Raw genomic sequence first — 7,148 nt, 5'->3', positions numbered from 1 at the left:
TACAACACAATTTCAATTCTCTTTCATATAATGTTAGTGCAGGTCTCTCCACAGAGATGAGGGCCCACTTCTTTCTTGTCACATCTTCTGCCCATGCTAAATACCTCTGGTCTAACATGTCTGCTCCAGCTCCTGCCATTATATCTGCATTCCAGCTAGTGGGACAGAAAATAATACTTCCATTTGGAAATGAGATATCACCTCTACTCAAATTCCACTGGCCGAAGTATCTTCCATGGTCATGGCAAACCTGGGGGTGGTGGGCACACAGAAGGGCAGGGGAATGTGATCCTACTGAAGAACATTCATGATGACTAACAAGGGCCACCATTCTTCATTCATGTCCCTTTAATTCATTCTTCTTTGGTTCCCCTCATACAGCTCTCAGTCTGTTTTGGCCTGCAGATATGGATATGGGTGAGATTATAAGAGAGGACATGGCCCAGGCTGTACAAATATGGAGAAAGCAAGCAAGGAAAGAAGATAAGGAAGTTAAAAATGCAAAATATAAAGGAAAGCATGCTTATAATCATAATTTTGAATTTATACAATTTAGGTATAATGGTTGATGAATAAATTCATAAAATAAAAAATTAGAGAAATGTAAAATATAAATATATTCACTAAACCCAACAAAATAATAAGGCTATATCACATTAAACACATAGTAGTATCAGGATTAAGTTTGGATGCACATTGCAAAAAACTAAAACAACCTTAACTTTAGCATAATAAACTTGATTTTTCTCTACCACTGAAACAAAGCTGGAGGTGGGCCAGCCAGAGCTTGGGTGGTATCCATCTCCAAGGTTACATGATTGTCCAATACAACTGCAGGAGGTCCAGAGATCACAACCAAAATCCAGACAACAGTTAGGAAGTAGGTGGGGAAGGGAAGAGTCCCATCTGTCAGCTAAATCAGCTCCTTGAAAGCAGTCTTCCAAGAAATCCCTCTTACAGATCTGCTTGCATCTCAGTCACCAGTCATGCCTAAGAGCACGGGTGGGCAGGAAATGCAGTCCTGTAGCTACTGGACTCATGGCTATATAACAAACTATTTTCAGTTTTGAAAGAGAAGGGGGAATAGATCATTTTGTAGGTAGCCTGCAGCGCCTGCCTTAAAGAACAAACCTATTCTGAATGGATTAGGCTGAACGGCTGGGCACAGTGTGGGAGCTTGGCGAAAGGAACAGCAATGAGAAACAGCTAGATGGATCTGAACTGTGCTCCAGAAAAAAGAGGCAGACTGGTCAGTAGAGATCTTCTAAGGACTGAAGTGAGGATTATACATACCACATGACCCAACTTGGTTTGAAAACTGCTTTTCCAATGCAGGTCCCAAATCTCTCTCAATTCTTCAGCTTCTAAATACCTTGTCTGTGTTACCTCACATTCTGACCTACCTGTCTCACCTTGCTTATTTCTGTTCACATCACTTCTCCATCTAGTCCACCAACATTGCAAGATCCAGTACTGAGGAGTTAGCAATACTTTCTAGAAGTGGGTAGAAACACAATGACAATTTCTACTTTAGTATTTGTCTTTATCAAGGTCTTCTGAAGGACTGAGATGGCTAGAATTATGGAGATCTCATGTTTGAGGCCTTTTAAAAAACATTTCTTGTTACATTGGTCTGTTGGTGGTGATGCAGTCTTATAGTTGTTGTATGTCTGAGATACTATTTTATCTTGTTTTTGATATGTATTTTTCTTGGGTATAGAATTCTGAGTCAATTATATTTCTCTCAGCATTTTAAGATGTGGTGTCAGTGTCCTGTGGCTAACATTGTTTCATATGCCTAATCTGCTGTCTTTCCCATTTTTTTGTTCTACTGTGTCTGTTTTTCCTTCTGGTTACATTTCTTTGGTTGATTGTTTTAAATAATGAATTATCATGCACCTTTGAATAGTTGTCCTATTTCTTGTCCTTGAATTAATTGAACTTCTGTGTTAATGGATTTAAAGCTTTCATCATATCTGGAAATTTTTCAGCCAGTAATTATGAAGTTCTTTTCTCTATTCTCCTTCTTTCACTTTCTGTAGGGTTCCATTTACATATATTTTAGTATTCTTAAAGTTGTTTCAAATCTCTGTGATGCATAATTATTTTTTTCCCACAGTCTTTCCATTCCTATTTTTCATGTCTCTATTTAACATACTCAGTATTCTTCAGCTTCATGAATATAAGGATTATTGATGTAGTAAACATTTTAATGTCCTTCCCTGCTAATTATGTAATGTATATTTTAACTGTGTTTTTACTAAATGATTTCTCCCCATTATGGATATTTTCTTGCTTCTTTATACATTGGAAATATTTTTCTTTTTAAATTTATGTATATATCTTAATTAGAGGATAATTACTTTACAATATTGTGATTGACCTAGGACAAATATATTCACAATTCATATGGAAATTTTAAATCAGATATTGGATATGGTAAATTTTCCCTTTGGATGCTGGATATTTTAAAATTTTTATAGATTATTCTTGGTACTGTTTGCAAACACTGTTAATATCTTGGAAACAATTTTATTTTTTGAAAGCTTGCTGTTCAGGTTTTTTTAGCTGATATGAGACCAGTCTTTAGACCAGGTTACTATTCCCCACTAGTTATGCAATATTGTCTTCAGGGCTATACTAATGTCATGGAAATTATGAGTAATTTCCATGCTGGTGAGTGGGGACACCATTAAACTTGGCTCAATTTGAGACTCAAGGATTGTTCCCTATAATTCTGACCAGTACTATAACTCTCTCCTGAGAACTGAAGGGGTATCACCTGTACACTCCCACAGTTCTCTGTGTGTAGCTCTCTCCTGTGAACCCTAACTATCTAGAGTCTCAAATATCTCTTCTTGAGGAGACCATTTGTCTCTGCCTAGATAGCCCTTCCGTGTATGTGTTGGAAATTATTTCTAGAGTTGGGGCAATTGTAGAACTCTCCTTGCTTGCTCCCCACCTCAAGAATCCCTACTCTGCTGCCTGACGTTTGATGTAAAAAACTGTTCTTTCATTTATCTCTTCTACTTTCAAGTTGTTTGAGACTGGAGGATAAATGTGGCCTTTGCTCCTCTATGTCTACCAAAATGGACATCCCCCTGCAATCAGAACTCTCTGAATGCCTTGTGGATTCTAGGCACTGTGCATGGGTGCAGACTTGACTAAGGATATGTGTTAATGCCTTGGGGAGCCCTGGTTTGCCGGAGAAACATGACAATTACAACTAGCATTTGCTATGGTGTATGTTCAGTTCAGTTCAGTCACTCAGTCATGTCCGACTCTTTGCAACCCCATGGACTGCAGCACACCAGGCTTCCCTGTCCTTCACCAGCTCCTGGATCTTGCTCAAATGCATGTCCATCGAGTTGGTGATGCCATCCAACCTTCTCATCCTCTATCGTCCTATTCTCCTCCTGTCTTCAACCTTTTCCAGTAATAGGGTCTTTTATAATGAATAAGTTCTTCACATCAGTTGGCCAGAGTATTGGAGGTTCAGCTTCAGCATTGGTCCTTCCAATGAATATTCAAGATTGATTTCCTTTAGCATGGACTTGTTGGATCTCCTTGTAGTCCAAGGGACTCTCAAGAGTCTTGTCCAACACCACAGTTAGTTGAAAACCATCAATTCTTCATCACTCACCATTCTTTATGGTCCAACTCTCATCCATACATGACAACTAGAAAAATCATAGCTTTGATTATACTGAACTATTTCTGTGAAGTTATATGTCTGTTTTTAAAAATGCTGCTAGGTTTGCCATAGCTTTTCTTCAAACAAGCAAGCATCTTTTAATTTCATGGATACAATCATCATCTGCAGTGATTTTGGAGGCCCCCAAATTAAAGTCTATCACTGTTTCCATTGTTTCCCCATCTATTTGCCATGAAGTGATGGGAAAAAATGCCATGATCTTCATTTTCTGAATGTGGAATTTAACCAGATGTTTCACTCTCCTCTTTCACTTTCACCAAGAGTCTCTTTAGTTTCTCTTCACGTTCTGCCACTTGTTTTCTGCATATCTGAGGTTACTGAGATTTCTCTGAGCAACATGATTCCAGCTTGTGCTTCATCCAGTTGGGCATTTCGCATGATTTGCTCAGAATATAATTTAAATAATCAGGATTACAATATACAGCCTTTACGTACTCCTTTCCTGATTTGTAACCAGTCTGCTGTTCCAAGTTCAGTCCTAACTGTTGCTTCTTGACCTGCCTACAGATTTCTCAGAAGGCAGGTAAGATGGTCTGGTATTCACATTCTGTAAGTTTTCCACAGTTTGTTGTGATCCACAGAGTCAAAGGCTTTCGCATGGTCAATAAAGCAGAAGTAGGTATATTTCTGGAATTCTCTTGCTTTTTCTATGATCCGGTGGATGATGGCAATTTGACTTCTGCTTCCTCTGCCTTTTCTAAATCCAGCTTGCACATATGGAATTTCACAGTTCATGTACTGTTGCAGACTTGCTTGGAGAAATTACTTTGGTAGCATGTGAGATGAGTGCAACTGTGTGGTAGTTGAACATTCTTTAAAATCGCCTTTCTTTGTGATTGCAATGAAAACGACCTTTCCAGTTCTGTGGCCACTGCTGAGTTTTCCAAATTTGCTAGCATATTGAGTGTAGCACTTTAACAGCATCATCTTTTAGGATTTGAAATAGCTCAACTGCAATTCCATCAGTCCCCACTAGTTTTGCTCGTAGTTATGCTTCTTATGGCCCTCTTGTTTTCACATTTCAGAATGTCTAGTTCTAAATGAGTGATCACACCATTGTGGTTATCTGGGTCAAAAATATCTTTTTTGTATAGTTCTTCTATATATTCTTTCAACCTCATAATATATTCTGCTTCTTTTAGGTCCATGCCATTTCTGTCTTTTATTTGGCCCATCTTTGCATGAAATGATCCTTCCCTCACTCTAATTTTCTTGAACAGATCTCTGGCCTTTTCCATTCTATTGTTTTCCTCTATTTCTTTCCACTGATCATGTAGGAATTTAGATTTTAAATTCACGTAGGAAAGAGATTTTAAAAATCTCTTCTTGCTATTCTTTGGAACTCTGCATTCAGATTGGTATGTCTTTCTTTTATGATTTGCCTTTTGCTTCTCTTCTTTTCTAAGTTATTTCTAAGGCATCCTCATACAACCATTTTGCCTTTTGCCTTTTGTTTTCTTGGGGATGGTCTTGATGAGTTGTGTACAGATCAAAAAATGAAGATCATTGCATACAGTTCCATTATTTCATGGCAAATACATGGAGAAACAATGAAAGCAGTGACAGACTTTATTTCCCTGGGCTCCAAAATCACTGCAGATAGTGACTGCAGCTGTGAAAAAAAAAAAAAAAAAGACCCTTGCTCCTTGGAAGAAAAGCTATGGAAAACCTTGACAGCATACTAAAAAGCAGAGACATTACTTTACCAGCAAAGGTCTATATAGTCAAAGCTATGGCTTTTCCAGAAGTCGTGAGTGGATGTGAGGTTGGCCCATAAAGAAAGCTGAGCATCAAAGAATTGATGCTTTTGAACTGTGGTGTTGGACAAGACTCTTGAGAGTCCCTTGGACTGCAAGGAGATCCAACCAGTCCATCCTAAAGGAAATCAGCCCTGAATATTCATTGGAAGGACCAATGCTGAAGCTGAACCTCCATTACTTTGGCCAATTGATGGGTAGAACTGACTCATTAGAAAAGACCTCGATGCTGGGAAAGATTAAAGGCAGGAGGCAAAGGGGAAGACAGAAGACGAAATTCTGGGTGGCATCACCAACATGATGAACATGAGTTTGAGCAAGCTCTGGGAGTTAGTGATGGACAGCAAAGCCTGGCGTGCTGCACCCCATGATACAGTAAAGAGTTGGACATGACTGAGAGACTGAACTGAGCTGATGTACAGAGGACAATCAGGGAGCAGGCAGACGTCTTTAAGGAAGGAGAAAAGAACAATTCCTGGATAGCTGACAATGATGCATTGGCAAGCGGTTTCAGGCTGGAGAAACTGTTGGGAAGCAATGCTATGCCAGGTGGAGAGAATGGTAAGAGAAAAGCAGGGCGGCAGTGCTGGGATTTCCCAGAGGACAAGATCCCTGTTCTACTAAACTTTATCAATGCTCAATATTGTTAGGTGTTTGGAAACATGAGTTTTGTTTTGGAATTGGTAGAGCAATATTCAATGGAAGGACTGATGCTGAAGATGAAGCTCCAACACTTAGGCCATCTGATGTGAAGACCCAGCTCATTGGAAGAGACCCTGATGCTGGGAAAGACTGTGGGCAGAAGGAGAGGTAACAAAAGGATGAGATTCTGAGATGGCATCACAGACTCAAAGGACATGAGTTTGAGGAAACTCCACGAAATAGTGAAAGACAGGGAAGCCAGCTTTGTTGCCGAACATGTGATCACAAAGTGTCAGACATGACTTAGCAACTGAACAATACCAATGAGGACACAGGGTCCAATGAAGGCTCTTGTCCTGGTTGGAGTGGAGAAAGATTTAGGTGGAAGGGGAAGCTTCCCATCCTCTGGTGCAGGTCCTTGAATCCAAGGCAAGGAACACAAGATTTTGAATGTGTTACCAAACATTATTTTCTAAAAAAAAACACAAAAAACTGTTTTCTGCAGGAGAGAGAGCTTTGACTGAGTTTGTTCTCTAGATTTTACTGAGGAATGTGAAAGGGATCGGGGGCGGGCTGAGTCTGCAAAAACTAGGTGACCTGCTGCTGGAGGGCGAGGCTTGTGGTAGACATTCTGCACTAGGTGGAAAAGGAATCCAGAAAAAGTGTCCTTTCTGGTGTACTCATGCCAATGTATCACGTTGTTTCAGCAGATCACTTCAATGTTGTTTTGGGGAAAGCAAGAAATGTAGGATGGGTGGTTTGCTTTTGTCAATTCCTGTGGGTAGTTAGATGACTAAATGTCTGATTACTTCATTGAATGCTTGGAATCATGCTTGGGAAAGAAAACTAGATCAGGTTCACACATATTTCATCCTTAAACAGCAAGCATAGGAAGGTTTCTAAGGCAAATGTAGATAATTTAAACATGAGGGGCCAAATGGGGACAGATTCATTTAACAGGCTGAGATTGGACTGTACAGGTTGCCATAGTTGTTGCTATGACAAGAAGCCATAACAGCTACTTCTTGCTACAC

Source organism: Bison bison, unplaced genomic scaffold, assembly GCF_000754665.1.
Source record: "Bison bison bison isolate TAMUID 2011002044 unplaced genomic scaffold, Bison_UMD1.0 scf7180017864124, whole genome shotgun sequence".
In the NCBI taxonomy this organism is placed as follows: Eukaryota; Metazoa; Chordata; class Mammalia; order Artiodactyla; family Bovidae; genus Bison; species Bison bison.
The sequence above is the reverse complement of the archived record's forward strand: the minus strand, read 5'-3'. Positions refer to the sequence as shown.